Source organism: Dromaius novaehollandiae, chromosome 3 (genome assembly GCF_036370855.1).
Source record: "Dromaius novaehollandiae isolate bDroNov1 chromosome 3, bDroNov1.hap1, whole genome shotgun sequence".
Classification (NCBI taxonomy): domain Eukaryota; kingdom Metazoa; phylum Chordata; class Aves; order Casuariiformes; family Dromaiidae; genus Dromaius; species Dromaius novaehollandiae.
Genome location: NC_088100.1, coordinates 64,744,075 through 64,768,611, shown reverse-complemented (window position 1 = coordinate 64,768,611; position 24,537 = coordinate 64,744,075). Strand labels below are relative to the sequence as shown.

The 24,537-nt window shown below is 41.4% G+C and overlaps 1 long non-coding RNA gene across 1 annotated transcript; it reads left to right on the top strand.

Annotated features, from left to right (window-relative positions):
• The first annotated feature begins 329 nt into the window (after positions 1 to 329).
• LOC135327878 (uncharacterized) lies at positions 330 to 21,254 on the top strand. The gene is made up of 3 exons (XR_010388383.1): positions 330 to 415; positions 13,820 to 13,920; positions 18,662 to 21,254. It is a non-coding gene; the product is annotated as an uncharacterized LOC135327878 (long non-coding RNA).
• The last annotated feature ends 3,283 nt before the right edge of the window (positions 21,255 to 24,537 follow it).

The following is a 24,537-nucleotide window of genomic DNA, read 5'->3' as shown; positions in this document are numbered from 1 at the left end:
AGGGGGCAAGGACATGCCTGTGCAGCATTTGTTAGTGAGGCCATAAACTCATGTAGTCAATAGATGGCACTGCTTCGTTTAGTGTTAATTCTGCTCAGCTGAACTGTGGTTTTGGGAAGAAAGGCAAGAAATTGCTGAGTTACAGCCAAATGGGAGAGGTTTCCCTGTGTACTTTGCTCTTAGTTGCTTACCCAGACTTAATTGAGCCTGCTACGACTTTATTTAGGTAGCTATTATTAAAAACAGAAACAAAGCCAAAAAATGGGTGGTTTCCTTCCCCTAGCAGTGGAAGTAGGCCAGCCTTGGAGAGAAGGCAGCAGTATCGAAGCACGGCGGGTTACAAACTCTTTCTCCAGCAGCTCCCTGATTTGAAAAGAGCTCGTTTCCTTCTGTGCACTGATCGTGCTGCTAAGTGGTGAGTTCCCAAGAGATGGAAACCTGAAACTGGGTCCTGAGCCCTGGCCGGAGTTAGGACCACACATCAAATGTCATTGGGCTGCTGAGTGCAGGAGCAGCACGAGACTTTGGCTGAATTGGTGGGCAACCCACAGGCAGCTTTGCAGGGACGTGGGCGTGTGTACCTTGCCTAGAGCATGTGAATCCATCTGCTGTCCTCTGCCTGTCTCAGAAGGTTTGGATTGACAGGATCTGTAAAACAGGTACAGCAGTTTGTTTCTCAGATCTAGAAAGTGGCTGAATTTTATTTCTTTTGGGATAAGTTTGTGAAATATCAAGGCAGAAAGGCTGGGATAGTGGCATGGATCTTGGTAACTGCCAGGAAAGACTATATGTGAAAGCTCTTCAGATATCTGACTAATTCCAGTATTAGCACAAATTATTGGGGAGCTCTAGCTTCCATGAGCACCGCCCAGTGTTCTGCACCTAGCTCATGTGGCTGCGAATCCCTTTCCCCATTACACTGCGGCTACATCCACCCTTGCTAATGTTTGCTTAGCCATATTGCCTGTGGTCAAAGGGGTCTTTTTTAATGGATGTATTCCCTAAACCTCTTTTCTCCCATCATCAGTATGTGCAGACATAGCTTGGTACGGCAACGTTCACTGAATACAAATCTAGCCAAAGTTCATTTGGAAAAAAAAAACCCGTTCAGACCATGACTGACTGACAAACCCATACTCTTACCCTGTAAAGCAGGGACCTCTTTTTTATACTGTCTTATATTTTGCACTTAAAGTGTTTGTAGATGCTATAAAACAGCAAATATATTAATGCAATTTAGCAAATCATTTGTGCCAGACTGAATACATCCAATTACGATTAATATTATTTACTTTGCAGCAGGACCACAGGTACCTGATCATAGGTAGCACTCATTGTGCTAGCCGCTGTATGAACACAAAGGGAAAAGGGTGTCCTTGCTCTAAAGGGATGTAAGTAAGCTTAAGGATTTGAAGTAGCTTGAGGAGATCTTCAGAGAAGCATAAAGGCTCTTGAAAATGTATGTAAGGTATAGGCAATAGAGACTGACACCTATCAGATGGGGGACAAGAGTGCTGGTAGGTGCAGGATAAGTTTTGAAGGATCTTAAAAGAGAAGGCAAGCTGTACTGGATGTGATAAGGCAGCAAACTGCAACCTTTGCTCTGTGTACCTCTGAGGACCTGTGAACTGCTCCCTGGGAATGATAAAAGATATTTAAGAGAAGCCTCACTTACCATCCCAAAGGCCCAGCTAATAAATAGTCTTGGCCTCTCACTTGCATTAGAGAAACCTGCAGCGCGCCCCTAGTCCGCCAGCCCAAATCACAGTGGTAGGCGGTGGGGAGCTAGGATGGGGTCCCAGCAGTGGCTTCAGAAAGTGATCTTTACAGGAGAGTTGTTAGCAAGCTAGGTAGGAACAGATTGCATTTTTCATGTTGAGGAATTTAGCTTTCATATGCAATCCAGTGTTTTTAGCTTTGCTTCGTAATGTACTTTATGTTCTTGGCCTGTTTACCTTGGAGTGGCAGGTACAAAATCAGGTGATGACCATCTTTTGTTGTTGCAAAATTTAAAGAAAAGTTTTTGCTGTTAAAAAAACATAACTTATTAACAATCTGCAAAATTCTTATCAGAAATAGCCTTCAGGCCATGTGGCTTTGCATGAGCTTTTTCTTACTGTATCTGCTTGTTGCAGATTCTTTGAAAGCAGCAATGATGGATATTCCCTTGGAGAGAGAGTGAGGATTTTTCTTAAAGTTTTATCATGCTGTTGCTTTGGCAAACCCTGCCAGATGATGATAACATACCATTTGGTATACAGTAATCCAGGGCACAGCTGGAGCCACAAGTGTGAAATGGTAAGAGTTTTGGCAATGAATTCAGTGCAGTTCATTGCAGGTTACAGCAACTGGAAATTTAGTGAAGTCACAGCGCAAGACACAAGTAAGTAAAGCTGAACTCAAAGGTGGGGATTTTAGTTGCAATATTTAAGAATGGGTTAGTGCAAGCAAAACTGAAAATTGGTAATGCTGTGTGGCTGGAGTTGTCCCGAGGGCAGCAGTATGGAGGAGGAGAACAGTCATGGAAACACCAGGGCCTTCCTTTTAATTTTGGCTCTAGTGTTGCTGCCACTTGTACGCACAGTTAGCTGGAAGGAATTACTAGCATATGAAATTGTACAAAATGCTGATTGAACTCATTCACATATTCCAATTACTACGAAAAAAATTATGACATTGATTGTAACATATCTAACATACTTAATCTCAGTATGTAGAACTTCATGACTGTATGAATTTTCAATTTGACTTCAAATAATATACATGGACATTTGTTATTAGTTGTATTGTATTTCCAGAAGATGACAAAGCTAAAGTATATACATCAAGCAAAAAACTAAACTTGTCCAAGGTGGTAAAAATCCAGGGGAATTCAACTAAAGTCAGTGGAATTTGCATGGATTTACTTGGGTGTGGACGAGATAATCTACCTACCACAGGTGTCGAAAAGAATAATGAAACATTTCAATGGGAAATAAGTTAAATTAGACACTATTGCATATATTTTAGATTTCCACAATCTGCTGGATCTTTAACTTAAAAGTTTACATCTTTTAGCAGAAAAATTAATTTCTGTTTCACAAGTTCCACTTAGATTTTGTTGCTAATAAACCCAAGGATGTAAATACTATTAAGTACAAAACAGCCTGCTGCATAATTGTTTCAAAGCAATTACAGATTATATCGAGCCATTTGTTGAGCAGAAACAGTTTTTTCCAAGACACCAGCTCCCTGTACCTTGAAATTTTATTAGTCTAAGAATTTCATGCACCATATGTTGTAATACGAGACTAGCTGCAATTGAACAAACAACTTTCTGATATATAAGTGAATGATAACCTGATTTTAAATGTGTTTATCTAATGAGATAGTAACTGTAATTTACAGCACATATAAAAACTCCCACTGTTTCTCTTGGTGCACCTTTTGGCTAAAAAGGGTGATGCACTGAGATATGCTAATGAATATCGTCTTGGTTTTTACCAAGTCAGTAATAAAATTTGCATTTGATATTGTGCACAGTAAACTGGGTTATTAGCCTTGAAAATGAGTCTCATAAAATTTAAATATAGGCTTAAATCATATTAACTGTCCTGTAGATTTTCTGAGAGGCTTTAAAGCGTTGTGTTTTCGTTCTATAGTGTTGAGAATGCAGATGTCATTTTGCCTTTAGGGGTGCCCCAAAATACGTACATATTGGAGCCTGAAGGACGAACAGCAATTCAACCCCTTGTTCTTTCATGCTTGGGGAACTGGATGCAGTTAGTGGCCTGGAAAAATCACTGTGGGAAGGGAGAAAGGAAAGCGGGAAAAAAAGTAGTGTTCTCTTGGTGTTCCTTCTTAAAGCTCATGCAAGACAAAACACAGTGTTTAGCATCTCGCTTCCAAGCTGAGGGTTTGGGCAGCGATAACCACCATTTCAGAGGAAGGACACACCAAAGCCTTTGGGTGCTGGCTTGATGTCCAATGGGAAGGCTCAGAGCCAAATGCCACCTTGGCAGTTTTATTGGTTTAGAGCAACTCTCAGAGTTCAGCAATGCTATGCAGGAGATGAGAATTTGACCCCTGCCCAATGTTTTCAGTGGGGAGGTGGTACTTGAGCAATAGATAGATCTCTGCCATGGGCAGATAAATCTGAACTGCAACCTGTTTGGAGGAGTCATGAGAGAGGGAGATGGACAAAACTGAAACATTGATGGCATATGTCCAGTTAGAGATATTTTTAACTTGAAGCAAACCCCTGGTTCTGGCTGCAGGTCAGAGCAGGATTTGAGCTTAACTCTGCCAGGTGTTAAGTATTCCAGCCTACACTGAAGTTAGGGCTTAACCCTTTAAAACACACTGCAAATCCCTATATATATTGAGAGGAAGTACACACTCGTATAGAGTCCTTCCATGATATGTCAGACCTTTAATTCACTTTATTAGCCTGAATCCACATAAGGTAAAGGGTGATTTTTTTCAGGGAAAGGAAGGCATTTCTTGCAACGGTTTCCACAAATACTTCATAAACGTCTGTGTCCCACACCGGTGAAACGCAATCCTGTGTTAGATAAGGGACTAGCTAACTATGGCACTACATAAGAGAGGAGAGATGGTTTGCCTCTTATTTTACTCACTACTGTCATAGGGTTTGTTAGGAGTAGGGCTCCTATTGTGCAAATATTATACAAACTGCTCAAGGGCATGGAGCCTAGACTGGGTGAACTGCTACGAACTATTCTATGAACTTCTCCAGCAAAGAATTCCAAAGGCTGATTTTTATACTTACAGTTTAGTAAGGTGCAATATTAATATTTTAACATGATATTGTCTCAGACTGTATGAACACCTGAAAAGTGGCTGTGGACACCAAACAGCATATGGTACTGTGCACATTAAAGCACAGGTGTCAGACCATAGCAATTGCCTGCTTGAGGAGACCTGAAGTCCGTCTCGCATCCTCTCCTTTCTGCGGCAGTGTCTGGTCCTGAGAGCTTCAGAAAAGAAGCCCTGTGATAAGCAGTGGTAAGCAGCAGAGGCATGTGCTGCCCTCAGAATAAGTGTCATCCTGGCACTTAGAAATCAGAGGTTGCCTTAAGCTTTGAAATATGAGATTGAATATCGCAACCAATCTGCTACTGGCATTGATTATTAATATCTCTGGAAATGTTTTATAGCCTTATTGTCACCGATCCCTTTTTTAGTTTAACACAGTCAACATTACAGTTACATAAACAGAACCGCACTTATCTTCCTTCTGCTACTTGCTGAACAAGCACAGTATTGCAACATCAGGACCCTGTGATGTTTTATTGGGCTGGGCTGAGTGCCAAGAGCCTAGGGCTTGAAAAGTAAAAAAAATACCAGAAAAGACGAGAAACATTCTGCCAAACACGGAAAATGAAGGATTTCCTGACAGTGCGGGGAAGTTTCTCGCCTAGGTGCTACACCTTTCAGCAGTTTGCATAGCACTTCCCACAGTACTCTGTCTCCGTCTGTTCCAGTGCATTATGATTTGGCAGGAGCCCGAGCTGCATTATGTAGCGCTAAAAGAGGCTGACACTTTCCTTGGCTGAGACATCTTTCCCGACTGAGGCTTCACTGCTCAGCTTAAAGAAGAGGAAACACCAGGCTGTTTCCTCTTGTTTCATTCTTAATAACACAGCTCCACAGACCACCTAGCAGGCCCTTACCGGTACAGCTGTCCAGGCAATTAGATAGTTGCTTTATTGCTAGCTTTATCTAAAGCAATTGTAATGTTTCTGGATAGAAGTTTCCCAGGAAAAAAAAATTAACTACCTCAAATTTTAACTGCATATTTTTATTTGATTTCACTTGATTTTTATGCTCCTAGGAAATTTTTATTTGGGAAGGGGAGAGGAGGGAAGGAACATAACTGTGGGCCTCAGTCACTGGCTGAATAGTTTGGACTTCTTTTCATCATTAAAAACAGCTGAAAGAGGCCCTTCGTCATCATTAAGGATCCAATTGTATCATTACTATGAGCCCTGAATAAGGGATCGTGCCTGACTGGAATGCCCCATGAGTCCAGCAGCATCTGAGAATGAGAAAATCCTAATTGCATCCCTGATCTTCCTGAAGGCTTGGCCTTGTCCTCACAGGAGAAGTCCTTGCTCTTTTCCTAACAGGGACTGCTTCTCTTTTTATACAAATATCACCCAGGGTAGAGTAGATGGGGAGGGATGTGGTTAGGTAGCAGGGGATAGGTTTAAGGCTCCACTCGCTGCCATGGTACGGAGGGAAAATAGCAACATCATTAAACCATGGTTGATTTAATCTCTATTGCAGATACTTCATGCAGGAAAATAAAGGGTCTTTTTTTTACCTGGGGCCAGCCAGCTGAGCCAAGATGGTGCTTTTAAGTGACTTCTGACTGAATACATTGACCTGTGGAAAGAGTGACAGAGGAGTGAACATACAGAAAAAGGAAGTCTATTTAAAAAAAGGTAACAAATGGAGATAGAGATCCCATGTTACAACAAGCCGGTTACTTCCCCTAGCTGGTCATTTGCAGCGGGCACTAAAGTAAAGCAGTAGTAGAAATCACACACAGAAGTTATCCTGCAGGTTTTCCTCTTGTCCTTTAGGCTATCCCCCATATATCCTTAAAATATGGAGGTCTTGCTCATTTTAATCCTCAGCATTGAAACTCCTCTGTCTGTACTAGCATATTCTGTCTCCATTGTCACCATGAAGTGTAAGAACACCAGCACTGACAATGGTTTATTAACTGATTTATAGGGGTAAATCAGGGGTAAATTGAGCCCTTCTTTAGAAAGCCTTGAGTTCACAATGCCAAGATATGCCGAACATAAAAACTCATGTGGTGGAAAAAGGGGATTAGAACAATACTGACACTGTGTGGAGCAAAGTTATAGATGCTATCACGTAATCTCAGGAGGTCTGTGAAGAAAACACAGCACGTAGTATGGTGGAATGGTACACTACGTAGCACACTATCAGCTATTGTGTTGGCTCAGAAACATGTAAATACTTCTGTGGAAAGAAAACAAAATGTAAAATACTTATTTTCAGTGGGAGGGGGGAGAACTTATGGAAAGCTTTTATTAAACCCAAGTTCAAGTTTCAAGCTTGGTTTTATTCTTAAAAACAAAATAGAAAATTTAAGAGAGAGAGAAAATGTGTGTTGGTTTTTTTGGATCACTTTTTTTGTAAAAAATAACCTTTTTTACAATTTCTAGAAATCATACTTGTTTTCATTTCCGCATTCATGAATGTACTATATATTTAGTAACTATATGTAAAGACATGTATAAATGAATTTTAGACCTATACATCTATAAATATACATGTATATAAAATAAGGCTATTTATCAGGGCAATGCATGCACCCTAGAAAGAGCCAGGCTATACTCTGGAAAGCTCTTGATGCAAAAGGCAGAAGAGCAATGGAACTGAGCAGGTAAGGGAAGCCACATCCTGTAGTCAGTCAAAGTGATATCAAGAGCCAAAGTTTTAAAGCCATAGCTAATGTGCCAGTCTTACAGAAAGGCTGGCAGTAAAACCAGGCTGTTTTTTTAACCTGTGACGTCATGTCAGGAACTGAGGATTTCCATGCCTAAAGCTATCCTGTGCTGGAAGACTTTTCTCAAAAAATTTCAGCCTGTTAGACACAATGAAAAAATAAGTTGTATTCATGTTAAAGGATTTTAATTTTCTAGGAATCTTTCATTGCCATGTTTTGAAGCTCTGATAACCTTCATGGCTATGTCAAGACTGTAGACCACATAGGATCTGAGGCAGGTCATTGTCCAGGCTGGGGACCTGTTGGAAGATATTGCAAGTCTCTTCTGTCTTGCACTCCCAGGCTTTCTTCCCTTGGAGACAGGCACCTGGAAGAAGGCATTATAGTGTGCATCAGGTCTTTATCTTACTGTGCAGCTGGAACATGGTAGATGCATGTGCCCAGATCCAGGAGCTGGGAAGCATTCCCTTGTCCCAACAATAGCCTGCATGGGATTTTTGCAGCTAATTGTATGCCCTTCCCATGGGGGAAAGAATAACAACCAGCCTGGGAAAAGTTATAAGAGACTCAGACTTAAGAGGTAAGTTCCTCAGACCTTCTGCAGGCTCTAGACACCCATCAGGGCATAGCTGAATAGGAGTTTTCTCACAGCTGAAGCCCCAGGCAGATGCAGGCTGCAGCTAGGCACTAAGCTGCTCTCAGTAGTCCCATCTGCGTCCAGAGCTATAGAGAGAAGGTAGCTCCTAATTCAGGTTCAGACTTGGCTAAAGACAGGCCTGGAGGGTGAACGAGTGACGAGGAGTGGAGGTAGAACAGAGGCATGGAAGAGAGGAGATTATGAAAAAGGTTGCAAGGAGCACTTGGATAAGAGACATGGGGAGGAAGCTTGAGACTGCAGCTGGTGGGAACAGTGAAGAAGGGCAGAAGGGGAAGGAATTGACTAGACACCAAGATATGGTGAGGAGCCAGCTGAGGGAATAAGGTTGTTGGACAAACAGATTGGAAGGGTGATATGAATGAGCAGAAATGGAGAGTTGCTAAGGGAGGAGAATATGGCCTGAAATCAAGACCAAGAAAATAGAAAAGATACAAGTCAGATGGACAGAAGTTGGGAGATAGGCCACAAAAAGCTACCAGGCTTAGCCAGATGGAGCAGTAGATCCCAGAGGCCAAAGGGGGACTCACTAGCAGAGCCTCCAGCCTCCTCTCATGCTAATGCAAACCAAACTGATAGCGTTACTGCTGTAGTGTGCTACAGAGCTGAAACATCACATCCTAGCTTTTTCTACATGGCATGAAAATTCAGAAGAGTTACCCATGTGTTTTCTCTTGACACACAGTACTGGCATGTCCTTTCTGAATCCCATAATAATAGTGAGACACCTCTTGCTAGCAGGCCTGGGTGCTGATGTTTGCCGCAAGAACCGCTGAGCATCAGAGGCACCCACTCAGCCGGTGGGAACAATCCTCTAACTCAAGGGCTAGGGGTCTGCTCAACTGGAGCAAGGGGACAAGAAGCTCATCTCCTTGGCAGCATGACTGCAAGCAGCTGTGTATGTGATTAATCTGAGTGTCCACACATTTGTCACAATACCAGTCTGTGCAGCACCGGCAGCATCTTTTTTACAGAGTAAACTTCTGGCTTCATCCAAATGCAAACTAGTAATTTGTACACAGTCTGAAGAGGCAGCCTTTGTCCTATAGATGAACAGGTTATAAAGCTCTAGCATTTGTAAATGTTTGATTAGTATTTTAACTCAGCCTTCCATGTAAAACAAGCAAACAAACCCCAACACCAAAATATTTCAAAGTATGATTCTCTATGAAAACAGCCATTGTGAGAATGAGATGCATCAGCCTGAAAGATTGCCCCTTGTATGACCCAGGACATCCTCTCTCAAACTAACCAGCACATCTTCTCTCAAGAGATGCAAGATTATTTAGCAAGCAGAGTGATCTCATGGCATAGTCTGTAAGAGAAACTAGAGAGAAAAGTGTGCAGACATATGTTTATTTACATATGGGTTTTGGATATTTATTTTTCTGTACAATTTGTTTATTCTAGGGAATTTCTAAAAGTAGTCACAGTTTTGATTTAATAGAAGAACTCTTTTGAGGGAGTAAGGCAGTGCAGTCAGCTCTCTTATCACTATTTAGCTTAAGCTCTATCTGAAAATATCAGTGTTTGTGGAACTCCCTGCTTCCAGGAAGATAAGGTTTCTAGCCTATGTGGTTGCAAGAAAATAGGGGAAAATGGGAACCACTGGGCCCAAAGCCCAAAAGAAAGTGAAAATAATGTATGTATAGCTTAAAAATAACCTATGATGTAAACAAATTGTATGTCTGCATGAGTTTAGCTTATGAGGTATCAGTACCTGGGGTGACGTGCAGTGGACTCTCTTTCATCCCCTTACTATTTAGACGACATTCATAATTCATGATGACAGTTTGGCCTAGGAGCCGAGATGAGCTCTTTCGTTCCCGTTCAGATGGGGTGCCCTGGATCCTGCCGTGTTGGAGGATCTCCTCATAGGGCAGCGTGGATGGGGCTGCTCAGCTGGCTGAGTACTTGTCTGAGTGCTCCTGCAAGAGCCTTTGCGAGAAGGCTGGCTAGGGATGCCCTCACACCCATCAGTCCGAAGGGATGATCTGGATAACTACAGCAGCTGCCAAACAGATGCTTGCAGGGACCTGTTGAGAGCCTCAGTAAAGAAACTGGAAATTCCTGCAGCTGTGTAGCTTTGAAGATAAAATCTGGTTACTTTCAGGCTGCAAGAACCTGGTCACTGATCTTGCCATGCCACTGCCACTTCCCTTTGCTGTTACTCATCTTTGCAGCCAATACTGACTAAGCAGCAAATATTCTAGCTAGTTCCTTCAAGCATAATAGACACGAATATTTGCTTTCTTGCCCATGATGCATGCACAGTCTGATTCTCTACATCCCGGGCTTACACTATTAGGCAATCCCTTATATCCGGAGGGAATATATGTTCTTTATCTAACATGCTTGCAGACAGAAGGTGCAAAGGAGTAGCAGATCACTCACTGCTGGTCTCTTAGCCTATGGGGCATTCCTTTAAAAGCCCAAGGTGGTATCTGGTGCTTCTAACAGTCCAGCTACAGTGACTTAGAAAACATGAACGGCAGTTCCCCTTTAAGCCCTCAGGATGCCAGATATTACTTGATGAGGCATGTCTTCAGTGTAAGCTCTGTCAGAGGTTTATGAGGGATTTTTACAGGGCAGAGGATATCATGGACAAGTCAAATAAATATGGATTTTGATCAAGAGCAGGCTTGGTAGTTCAAAATAAATCCCTTTACTCATGTAATCTTCTGCATGAAAAAAAAGGGGAAAAAAAGGGAGGAGGAAGGAAAACATCCTACCATTTTAGCGGAATAGAATAGTTTCCCATATGTTATAATAAAATATTCATTATTTATAGCTTTTCTGGCACTGGCTCTATCACCAAAGTGAAAATTTGTTTAAAAGTTTCTCTGAGACCCACTGCAGTCCAGAGCAGTCATGTTTTCCTCAGCAGTGGGCCTGTTCTCTCTCCCTAGCTGTGCTCTGCATCATCTACCTCATTTGAAATGTTAACAGAAGAGACAAAAGAGATGGTCTTTAAACTGGTCTTTGCCATCTACGTGAACATAGCTACCTAGAGCATTGCCAGGTTTTGCTGTTGACTGATGACCAGTCTGAAACCTCAAAGGGAGTAAAATAGTCAGCTGGGAAGGAACCAGCAGCTCAGCACAGCTCTAGCCTGCTTTTGCGGGGAGATGGTTACCTTGACTCCTATCTAGTGAGGGTGAAGCCTGCAAGGGAGGACAAGTGGGTCTCACCAACGCACCTGAGGGTGCCAAACCTGCTGGAGAGGCTGAGATCCGCGAGCTCCTTGGTCTGATGCTTGTGTGCTGTCTGCAGGCTTAGCTAAAGTGTAACATGGAGCATGCTTCCAAATGTTTAAAAAAATCCACGTCGAGGGCGTCAGCAGGGGGTTAATGCAAGCCTGAGTTGCCACAACACTAGAGGCATTCACAGAAGAGGCCTGCAGTTGCTGCATAGGCACATTTGGCCCATGTTTCTAAAGAGGCTGTATCTGTTACTGCAGAGGAGTACACTGCCTGCCACTGTTGAGCTATTAGTATGGAAATGAGGCATGTGTGTGACAGGTGGCCTTACAACCAACACAATTAACTTTCTCCATTAGCTGACGCACTGACAAAACAGATGCAGCATCAATAAGCACCAAAAAACCCACAAACACTGAATAGGAATGACACGTTGCACACCCCTATTATTTATAAGGAGGAACAGCATAATTTCTTCGTTACACAGCAGCGAGGAGGAGGTAATCGGGTTTTTCTTCCCTGATTATGATGTTTGTTTGCTTCATTATAATTATTATTTTAATCTTGAACTTTATAGAAATGTCGCTGCGGACCTTAAAGAGCTCTCAGTGACATACAATGGACTCACGAAGGTCTGTCACAGCTATGAAGTAGGAAGTGTGCAGATCCTTTTCATATAAAATAAATCAAGTTGCCTAACACCAGATTCAGGAACACCAGGTTCTGAACTAGAGAGAATTGCTTCCAAGCCCTTTAGTATGGTACATTTTAGCTGCCTGTGACACCACCACCAAGGACATTAAGGTGGAGCAGCTGTTCATATCCCTAAACTGAGTTAAAAGGGCTTGTGACTCAGCCGAAAACATGGGATTGGGGAAGATCATTTGGCATATTAGATTTCAGCAAAGGAAAATGTCATGTTGGCTTGAAAGAAATGCAGTTAGATCTCTAAATCAAGAAATAAATTGAAATAGGGTCTTAGATAGTATTGTTTTTAAACTTTCTGAGCTTTTTTCAGTCAGGCAGTTACTACCAGCAATGGGGGTGAACCACACTGGAGATTTAAATAAAAGCAACAGCTTGAACTGTCTGAAATGCAGAACTGCAATGTAGTAACAAAAATTTACATAACAGCCTCCTAATGTCATATGGTGCCTCGTGAAATATTTAGAGAGACACTGAGTTGCATCCTTGGCATGTGTAAACACTCATAGGTCCTTTGGCTCCACTGGCTTACACTAGAGTTTTTCCCAGGTTAAATCCATTGCAGATCCCATCCTGTACTATCCCAGTGTGAAAATGTCCTAGAACAGAGAGTGTCAGCTGCCAGGTCACACTGACAGTGGGCTATTTTGTTACATATAGCTCCAATTAGGAGAATGTTTGCATAGATAAAGTGCCCAGTCTATAAATCAGCCCAGCACAACCACAGTTAAAACTGAATGGCCTTCTTTCACTGGCCTATTAATTGATCAATAGGAGTCAACACCACGTGCCTTTTGGTTGCTTTAACAGACATGGCAGTAGTGGTAAATGCATGTCCAATACGCCTTTTTTGATAGTCCCTTCAGGTCACAATTGGCAAGCAACATGCTGAAACCTTTGTAGCCTACGTCTGGTGTGTGTTGCAGATGTGAGTTTCCAGGTCTCTGGATGGTCATGAATTAACTTAAAGCTAAACGAAGTTTTAGGAAAAAAAAAAAAAAAAAGAAACAGCACAACAACCATACTTACTATGGTATTCACTGATGTCTCTTTAGTTTAGAGAAATTGAACATGGTTTCCTCTATCTGTTTTTCAGACCTCACCTGTGTGCAGGGATATTTTTATATTTAGATTAGACTACCTAGAACCAATGGTATATATATACAGCAGATATGTATTTCTGGACTTTTTATGCCAATAAAAATTGAAGAATAATTGTAAAATGCTTCATTTTATTAAAATACTGTAGTACACAACTAGTATTGATAATATCCTCTGGGATGCTAGCCCAATACAATTTCCTTGAGGGCTTCGTGTTGGATGTGCTGGTTTTAGGATGAGATGAGAAACTGCAGTCCTGATTGTGGAGACCAGCACTGTACTGTGTACAAGCGCAGAGATCAGCTGCATCAGGCTGGCTAACTTCTGTGGTGATAAATTGCTTTCTGACCATCTGAATGTCTTGTAGTATCTTCAAGTGCATGCAGAATTCTTCCTGAAGTATCTATACAATGCTTCTACAGTTTCTGAATTTTGCAACCAAAAAATGCAGTATTTCAGCCAACTTTAAAGCAAGCCAATGTGTAATCACAGTTATGGACAAAGATTATTTTAAAAACAGAGCTGGGGTTGAAGAGAAAGGTGATAGCTAGTAGCTCGCCTTGTGCTGAGCCAGGCGTTATCTATGAAAACAACTGGATTATTTGAGGAGGACATTTGGAGGCATTTGAAATGTGGATTAAAAACCTATTTTCTGGCTACATTTCACAGATGCAGATTTGGAGACAGCAGAATTTTTCCTGACAGGATTGGTAACAGAAAGGTCTACACCAGACTCACAGTGGAAAGCATGAAATCTTACGCAGAAAGAGGTAACTATCTCTCCATAATAATTACATGAGCTGTTAATTTTATTATTTTGTGCAGTGCCTTGGAATACATACCATGAAAGACCCCACTATTAAAGCGTAGTTTAATTGACTGACTTACAGGACAGACCAAAGCACAGAAACCTACTAATCCAATTAGATGTGCTTGGATATGCTTCTCCTTATCATTTCACTGTAAAGCCCATTCCTAGCTTTGGTGTGCAGGTGCCTGGACTGTCTAGCTTTATTCTAATGACCCTAATTAGTAATCCCTACCCCATAAAGCTATCTGCTTTTGGCACCAACTCATCTACCTGACCAGCTAATAGCTCTCAACAAGGAGGTGTTAATGAAGTGGCTTAAATTGAGGTGCCTCTAGGGAGAGCTGTGTGGAATGGAGTGAAGGTGGGTTGATCTTAATGGGAAATTCCCATTTTACTACCTCCCTGTGACTAAGTAATTGCAGCGGAGTGATTGACAGTGAAAGCAGAAAGCCAGTTTTCTCAGATCAGGAGGCCTCTGCAGTGGTTCTGTTGCACTTCAGCTTTAGCATGGGTGGCTGTGATCTGGATGTAGTCACAACTTAAATTTCATGGTTCCTCCTGTTTTCACTCACTGGCAAGCATCGTATGAAAGATGCATGGTGAATAGTTCCATCTGATGGACTTTGCCAGTTTTATAGGTATGATGTATTTGTGCAAAGACTATACTGCTTATAGGCTTTTCAAAAGGAAATGAGGATTGTCAGAAAGCCCCCTCCCCCGCGCCCAAAAAAGAAAGCTTTTATTGATGTAACAGCCACTTGGTCACATGCAGATGTGGAAACATCTGTTTCAATAAAAGTTCTAAGAAAAGCAAGCAAAAAAGAGAAGTGACCAGGGCAGAATCAAAAGCTGTTCAGCACCCACTCAGATATAGGTAGCTGTTCCCATTATTTGTCCAGCTGGAATCATAACCTTTCCTAAAAAGCTCGTTTTGTGCCAACTCATTTGTTTGTTTTGCTTCATCCCAAAGGTGTCTTTGTATTAGAGTTTGAAAAATTTATGGAACATTCATCAAGCCAAGTCAGCCAGAAATATGTGGACATGGATGTGTTTATATTTGTGTATATCTGTCTTCCTATGTAGATATTTAAATATCTACAACTGTTTTTTCCCTCTTTAAAAATGTCAGAAATGTTTTGACACCAAAGCTAGAAAGTACTGTAATATTCTGTCTTTTTGAGCAATTACATTTTAAGTAACAGAAGTTCTTAGTGAAATATTAGAATGAACTCAAGCACTATTACTAAAAAAGGAAATCAGCTGACTATCCAAGAGAAGAGAAGAACTACCGATAGGTAGTTTAAAATATCACAGACATTACTAAGAGCCCCTCTATCTCTTAGAGCTCTTATTTAACCTTTCCTATCACACTGCCTGCATGGTTAATCCTGATTATTTTTTATTGAGTTAGCTTATACTATGAGGAAAAATTAATTTCAGGACATCTTCAGATGTACCTTGTTAGCATAATGGGATGAGGCACTGGCACCTTGATAAACTCTCTGCACTTTGTTGTTTGCTTTTGTCACAGATTGACTCTGAGGAGAGAGTTATTAAGAGGTAGATGGCAGATTTCTGCCAGTCTCATTCTTCTTCTTCTCCTCTGACATTTGTTTAATTGTGAGGGAGGGGGTGGTGGGGTCCTATTAAATAGTAAGATGTAGAAGGGGGAGCAGAATCCGACACTTCCTGTCCCTGCAACAGGCAAATGCTGCTCAGATGCCATGAGAAGTATTATATCTTGGTAATCTCTTATAATATCTGCAGACAGGTACTGCCCTGAAGATGCACTTCACTGGAGGGACAAGGGGGATGGCAGATCCAACATAGGCCTACAGGAGACAGGTGCCCTTCTGGAGAAGCAGTTGACAGCCAGGCAGGATGCCCTAAAGCCTCTTAAATGGATTAGATGCTTATGTGTAGGTAACTGCATTGCAACACTTGGTCACACCGAAAGTCATGAGATCATAAGAATTAGGGCAGAGATCCTGCTCTTAAGCTATTAATATTAACACAGACACAGTCACTGACTAAAAGACGCTAAAAAAATGGGTCTGAACCACAGTAATTGTAAAGAATAAGACAAAAGTTTAGGTACTTTTTTCAAGGTAAGGAGAAATGGATTGCAATAAATACCAGGTAAATCCCTTCTCCTACTTGCCATAGTAAAACATCTTCAAAGAAGACTTCTTCGATGCATAGTTAAGCTGTGCAACTTCTTGCTACAGGATGTTGTGGGTGCCAGAATTTTACCTGAGTTCAGAAAGCAGCTGGGCAAAGTCACAGAAGAAGAAACCATCAAAGGCTATTATACAAGAAAAACAAGCTTTTGTTAAGAATCTCCTAGAGCAGCACAGAACTGCATACTGACAGAGTACTGCATTTAAGCTCTTCCACCCTTCTTCAAGCATCAGCCCATGGTCATTCTTCTAGATGCATACTGGTCTAGATGTTTCTTGGGTCTCACCCAGAATGCCCATTATTACATTTTTGATCTGCCTTTCACAATGTTTGGATCATAATATGTGTGTGGTGTTTGAGATGTGTCTAAATGCAGGATACCTTTGCAGAAAGAAAAAACAATGGGTTCTATGAGTCATTTATACAGTGCAGAATTCCTGTGTCTCTCATATACCTCCTCCAGTAGGCAGTTTTAATGCATGGAGGTGCTTTTGAAGTTCCATTTATTTTAATACTAGTTCATTTAAGTTAAGTTACAATAATGAATTATTTGCAACTTCAGAATGAGAAAGCTTTTGGTTAATGCAGTCATTCCATTTCAGTTACGATGTCTTCTTTGGAAACAATTGCAAGTGAGAAGAAAACAGCATCTCTGTCCCCCTTCCACTGATAACATTTTAAGATGGGCCCCACTCAAGTCCATTTAGGTACAGCAGTATAAAGCTCGGACACAGGAGGAGACAGGCAATATTCATGTAATGGTAGAAAGGGACAGCAATGGCTGTGCTTCTTTCTTCACAAATCATTTGTAGGAAAGTGCAACAGTCGAAGAACTGCTGAGCCTGAACTGGCAAACTCACTGGGTGCCTGATCCAAAGCCTCTTGGAGTCAGCTAGAGCTTGAGGTAGCAAACAGTTCTGTGCGAGGGGACATTGCTGGTTTGGGACAAAAATGTTAAAACAGTTTCTAGCAGGAACATGAAGGAAGGCTTTTGTTCAATCTGCAGCCTCCACTTCCTCTTCTCTCAGTATTTGTATCTTCTCTGAGACTAGGGGACAGTATGTTGGATTTACAGTACCTGTGACCAAGCTACAAAACAAATGTCTGTGCACTTCAAGTATCTGAGGCTTTCTTTTCTGCCATGCAAAATGAAAGGCCTGCTTAGCCTCAGAAAGCTAGGGAAAAGTAAATGGAACTAATGGGAAAGGTGCATCAGTGTGACCTAACTCCATTGGTTTAACAAGGCTAAAAATGCATGACTCAATTACACAAGAGTTAGCTAATGAGGAATGGGGAAGATGTTACAGTTTAAAACAAATGGCTACTAAATGAATTGGGTGCTGCCTTTCAAATCTATGCCATTCAACAAAAACCTGGCAAGACATTTTCTTCACAGGATATGAATCATCCGAAATAAAAAAAGCAAGACTAGGGCCACCTACATTCAGAGTTTGTACAGTATGACCTTAAGGCCCAACATCTACCCGAAGTTGAGTAGCAAAAGGCCAAGCTCCAAAGGATAAAAGGGCTTACATCAGTATTAAATAATTCTCTCTTAGAGATGCAAATTTCTAATTAGTTACTGTGGAAACTGTAGAGGCCTGGAAGTAAGCCCTGCACAATGAGAATGAGAGTTTACTTTTTTGATTTACTGCAGGGCTGCAGTAGTGGAGGGAGGGCTGAGAGGGGGGAATAAATTCATTGCTTTTAACATGACAACAGAATAAAGTGCAGCAGCAGAAGTGACTTTGTTTTGTGTGCTGCTGCTGCTGTTACAGATCCCAGAGGAGCTTTATGTGACATAGTCTCACTTAAAATGTCTTGCAGGAATTGTAAAATGCTTTGTTTACAAACAAGTGACTTTCTCAACACCCTCACTTGTTGCAGCTCTGACAAAGCTCTGGGACTCTATTTTTCAAAGCCAGCGGGAGCTAGGGGTGCCTTCTGTTTGTTAGGTGACCAAACCTGAATTTCAAAGGATAACATTTCTGAAAATCAAGTTGCCCTAAACGGACCTGTACTGAGCATCAAAAATGTCTTGTTGGAAATTCTTTTAGGATTTTGAATCTAAACTAGACTAGAAATCATTTGTTAATTACTTTGCCTTTTTTTCTTTATTTCTATTTTACTTTACTTGATTTATTTAGTTTAAATCTGTAGAATAGTTTCAGCTCTGTGAGCACATGGTCTGTGTGGTCTCATCCTGTATGGTCTAGAGTACACAGGGAGCCAGAGACCCCCAGTTTTCATATAAATCAGCAGAACTGGATATGATTCATTCCTCACAAATTCAGGCACCACACATATCTTCAGTTTTTTTCGGGGTACAGCATATTGATATGGAGCAATTGCAAATCCCAATAGAAAATTAACAAATAAATGTCTTCATGTTCCAGTAGCAACTGGAACAATTATTTTGCTATAATATCTATATAATATGTTTTACTTTTTTGTGGACTCCTATCTCTGCCCCTTCTCACTGTCAGTTAAAAGAAAACACATTTTCTGCTCCTTTGCAGAGCTTGGGCTGGATGTGGACACAGGGCACCGCTGCAGAGTCTGCTCCAACTCCTGATGCCCACTCGTCACCGGGGATGTCTTGGCTCTGCAGGGAGCTGCACTCAGGCAGAATGCAGAGCAACAGAGAAGGTGGGAACTGCTGCACCCGACTCCGATGCTTACAGATGAGGACAGAAGTGTTGACACTGTTAACAGTTTTGTTGGTAGGAGAAAAGAGAGGGAGGATCACCAACTAATGGGACTTGCTGTGAGAAACCTCTTCTTTTGGTGCCAGTAGCCATTTTAAAGAGATGCATCATTTCTTTTTAAACTCAGCCTAGGAAATCCACCTGTCTGAGCCAACCACAGGCAGTGAATGTTTTACCATCTGACCAAGGAGATGTCAGCATCAAGAAGGCTGAAAGCACTAGTCAGCTTGGTGGAGTACACCTTGGATCACAGCAAAAGCAAAGGATTGGTACATTACTGCTTGGTAGTTGTTACAGAAGGCCAGCTTCAGCAGAGTTAGAAAAAGAATAGCTTAGCCATGATAAGAAAAGCTTTCTTTCTCCTTGCAGGTCACAATGACTCTAAATTCATTTAATTTGGACCATGCCCTTCCTTACTTCCATCTTGATATGTTCTAGAAATTTCTGAAGTGAGGAACTGCTAATACTGAAATAACAGGAAGCTGTCATTTTACTTTCATGCATTTTTCCAAGTATTCAGCTAAAACCTTACAAGTAACACAGACAAGGCAAAAAAGACACTTGCTACTAAACACTGTCCTCATGAAGCCCATCTTGGTGGCCAGAATTGATTATGTGTGGCCCACTACAGCCTCCTTACCTTTGTAGCCAGTGCAGGAGTGGAATTTGCCCAGATGTGACTTGAGGATTTTGCATATGAACTGGTCTGGGCACCATTTTGTGGTGTGTCATTATTGGCCATGTCCAATCCTGAATCATTTTTTATCAGTGACCTTGCCTGTCCAACCCCTTCCCTGAATTATGTATTTAGCAAACATACTGAAGCACAGGGAGCACTTCTGCACATTTATCTGTAATGCTAAAGACATTCTCTGAACAGCTCTTTTTAATGCTTCCTGCACATCACTCCTCCCAGCAGTTCTGTTACCACCCTGCCATCCTGGCTATAATGGCCAATTTTCAAACGTATTTTCACTGCCCCTCAGAACTGCACCCAGAATTGTCTGCCAATCCCTTTTGATTGCTGCCAGAGAAGAAGCATTTTTATAGCGCTTGTTTTCTCTGCTGCTTCTGTATTGAGTGATTTCTTTACTACTTTGCTACTTCCTTATTCAGTGATTCGAGTTTTCACTATAGCGAAGTACTGTCAGTCACACAGCCTCTTTCAGAGTTAGCTGAATAACTAAGGACCAACATTTGGGTCTCCCAAAAAATGAAAAGGCAGCCTTGTAAGATTTTTAAGTTGATAGAAAGAACATGACAAGTCTGAAAAGAAGCATTTTTCTTCTTTGAAAAGCTGTCAATTCCTCAGTTCAAATGCAACAATATTTCCAAGGAATAATTCCATCAATCTTCCTCAGAGACAATGAGCATAAAGCTTTTCATATGGGCATTAGTGATGGCTTTCTCCAGGCCTCTGCCCTTTACATAAGAAGGATGGGGTTCAGATTATACTACTCATAGGGATCATAGTGTCATAAGAATGGTGTCATAGGGTTTTTTCCTTCTTTAACTAAACGCAAAATGGCATTACTGGCTAAACAGTACAGTTAGACACACAAGTAGCCTTGAGGGCTCCTGAGAAGTCTTGTTATTCATTCTTTTATTTTTTATTTGATATAAATATGAATATATTCTCTGTTTGAAATATGTGTTTGCATTTCAAATGTCAGAGAAACTATAAAACTCTCAACATCAGTTCTATCCCGGAAATTATTAGCAAAGGATTGGTCTAAAATACTCCACAATTTTTTTATCCTAACCTGCTGATTCAGCTGCATTGCCATTTTTTTCAGAGTTTTTCAGTTTGTTCAGAGTTCAGCATTCAAATTCATAGAATTGCTGATGGAGTGAGAGTCTCTGACTAGCTGATTTCTCGGTTCCTCAAAAGCTGGTTCTCCCAAAGTGCTCAGATCCTTAGCAGTTCATTTGGATGACTGGATGGGAGCCAGAAAACCCTGATATCTTTAGCTTTCATCTTCTGGTTTCTTTTACAATCCAGAATTTCAAGATTCATAGTACCAGGGTGTCCATCAGATGGATTACCTTGGAGCAGGAATTCGATTCCCTTTTGTTTTCTATTGGAGCAGAACCTAGATATGAAATGAGGTTACTTTGAGCTGACAAGTTCTGCTCCAAAAACCTTGACAATATGGTTTTCCAAGGCTTATATGAACTCTGGGAAATAAATCTTCTATTCTTCCTAGACTGATGTGAGAAATAGTTTACCAAGTCATTTCTATTGAGAAATTAAAAGGAAGGAGAAGAAAGAGGTAAGGAAGAAATATAACTAAAACTCCAGGGTCATGGCCTGACAAATTAAAATTAAGTCTGCTTTCTAAAAATGGGTTAGAGAAGTTTTACCTGAAAAATATTCTTGCCGTGTTGCTGTCCTTGCATATGTGGGGGGTGGGGGTGGAATGGATGCAAGAAGAGAGGATCATTCCTCTCACAATGCTAATGGCTTTACTACAACTGTAGAGAGTGATTAAGAATAAAACAACATTTCAAGCCGTTTTCCTAAGGAACCTTCACTTAAAGAACAGAAAAAATTAAACCAAGACAGTAAAACTCTGAGGAAACAAAGGGGGAGAACTGCCAGCCTGTGAAGTCCTAATGCTCATTATAGTTGGTGCATGTTTAGCTTGTAAGAAGGGCTCCGGGAGGAAAGTAATTTAAGCAAACCAACCTGGGCCGTCTTTTCATTCTTTGTCATGCACTGCTGTTGTTACCTTTAGAATTCCAGCAGCAGGGCTGGTTGTGTCCTGTTTTAGTGCCCTTCGTAAAGCATTCCCTTTTCACCAGCTCCGATGGCCCCATTGGAGTGGCCATGACAATGGATGTTCATTTTACCGCTATAAAAGGGTTTAATGATTAAAAGGCCGCACCATTGCACTCAGCCACAAAACTCATTCTTCCACTTCTGTGGAGCCCTTTGATTCAAAATGTTCTTTTGACAGGATCAAGAGTGGTTTTCATTCTGTCGGGCGGCAGAAACATCTGCATTTTTCATCCTCTGCCTCCTCCTCAGTGCACATAGTTAATGTGTAATTAATGAAACATCCCTTCTCGGAGTGGCACACAATCAGCGTAGGTCTCCCACCAACCTCGTTCCAGCTCTAGTAAAGCAGGTTTGCTTTTATATCCTTGTACTCTCATTCAGTAGTAGTAATAAACCCAGTTCCAGGCTTATCTAGCCAGCTCACATCTTAATCTTTCTTTTTTTTCTCTCTCTCTCTCTTCAGGGAAAAGGGATAAAAAAAAAAGACTTCTCTTTCTTTTGGGTTATCCAAGCACATTGGGAGGGGGGAACCAAACACACCACAACATTCAAAGCAAGACAGAGAGAACAAGAGGTCTAAGGAAAGAGTCTCCTCCTCCCTCCTTTCCCTGGAAAAAAAAAAATAAAGACTTTGGTAAGCAGTCAGGCAAGATGAAAAGGCAGTTACACAGGAAGGATTTCTAAGCCCTATATGTTAAGGCCTTCAAGACCAGGGAAGTGCTTGTTCCCATTAGTGCAACGCATCTGAAATCTAACACAAAATGCAACATCCTCCTGCACAAGAGTAGACCCTTCGCCTACTCTTCCATTGGCATAGTTTGGGAGGCTGCTAGCAGAGGCTGTGCTTGAGAGCTCTGACATTAATGCTTTAAATACCATCAAGGCTAAAGCTACCTATTGCACAGTGACTGAGGAATGTTTTGCAGCCATATTTATTTACAAAAACTCTGCTAAATGCCCAATATTTATTAAAAGATGCCAAACAGCATAACATTTTCGCTCTCCTCAACATGTGCAAACTTGACAGAGCCATACCCTCATCCACTCCTATTGGCTTTGTGGTGCTTAAATTATTTCACTTTATTTCATTTTCAGAGTAACTATGTGGAATAGTGGAGAAATGTACTTCTGCATTTGTTCATATCTAATAACCTTTCAGCAGCCATCAATACTGAAGTCACTTTAAGTGATCTAAATGGATTCAAATGGATCATGACCCACAAGCAGCTCTCAGGTAAGTTCTCAGAACCACATTTATGCAACAGTTCTAGGGAATACTGCACTGTGAGTGAGCTGCTGTAAAGAACTTCCTGCATGGAAAAACATGAAAATGCTAAGAAAAGAAACAGATCAAAAAGAAAAATATCTGAAGGCATGCTGCTCCTACCTGTAATGACTTAAACTAGGATCTCTATGAAGTTTAGGAGATGTACAACAAGTCACAGAGAGAAGTCATCACCTTTAAGTTTATCTGACTGTGGAATTGTTATTCTTGACATCCTGTGGCCTCTGTGCGGCTATAACAGAGGAAGGGGAGAATGCTCTGCTTGTGAGGATTTCATTTTGAACTGAAGGTCCAGCTGCAGGCACAGCATGGAGAGAGAAGTAATGAAGAAAATTATCTGATGATTAAGAAATTCACCCCAAAATGAAGTCAGGATCATCCCAAACTATTTAAAAATTCAGGTCAAATTCAGAAACTAGATTTCCTTGGAAGAAAAAGAGGTAAATCACAGCACTCCCTCTCCCCTCCTGCAAAGGGTCACTGCCTCCTGTCCCAGGATCCTGCCCACCTAGAGAAGGTGGAAGCCACAGGTTCAAGTCCTTCTTTTTCTTGAGGTGATTCATCCTCTTGCTTCGCAGGTTATAGGGCCAGGCCTAACTACCCAACTCCATCTCTGTCAGGGTAGGGTGGCACTCTCTCTCACCAGTGTGGCCTTTCCCTGGAAGGGGATTCCCAGGTAGAACCGCTCCATAGGCACCAATGCAGCCGGGGGAGCAAGCAGCACTCAGGAGACCACAACTACTTGGCTTGCCCCCGGCATGGGACTCTCCCATCTCATGTTGAGAAGGTTGTCAGTGCTTCCCAGCTGGTGGAGCCAAAGAATTCCTGCTCCAGCTCTTCTGTCTGGCTCTGGCTTAGGCGTCAGGGAGCTCAGCCTGAAGCACTGCCCAACACAGTGAGAGCCCCTGGCTGGCACTCCCTTTCTGCTGCACTCCCATTTCTCTCCCCATTTGGCACCCTTGTCACACTCATTGCTAAGCCACTGGAGCAGGGACTGACAGAGAAACACAGGAGTCTCGCCTCTTCAGATGAGATCTAAGAATCCACCTACCTTTCTCCCCAGTTGATTTTAAGTGTTTAACACAACATGAAAGTGTGCCACCTCTAAAATATATTTGTTCAGATCTGGTCCTTGCTTGATTCAGGGCAGAGATTTGAGCCATGATCCCTCCTACCTCTCAGGACATTGGTTTAACTATCAAACCAGTTTTCAACATTCTAGTCCTTCTTTTTTTTTCGTATAGAAAAAATGTGTATTTGTATATATACACTTTTATAATTTTTTTGCATCTTTTATATATATAAAATCTCTCCAAGATTTAATTTCAATTCAGACCAAAAAGTTTTTTTAATGTTTTGGGTTCAACATCTGGACCAAAAAATACCATTTATTTGCTTAATCTTCAATATAGGAAAGTTAGTCTCCATTAAACATTTATGTATAAGTATCAAAGGAATCTAAATTGGTAACATTTACAGCTAAAAAATGTACCCACTGGAGCAGCTTAGGCCGTCTTCTGAATTCCTCCTTTTGGAAGCTTTCTCCTTCCTCCATGTGAGGAAGAAAGGGGATTCCTCCTCAGATACCTACACAAGATCCCTTTTACTTCTTACCTGTGA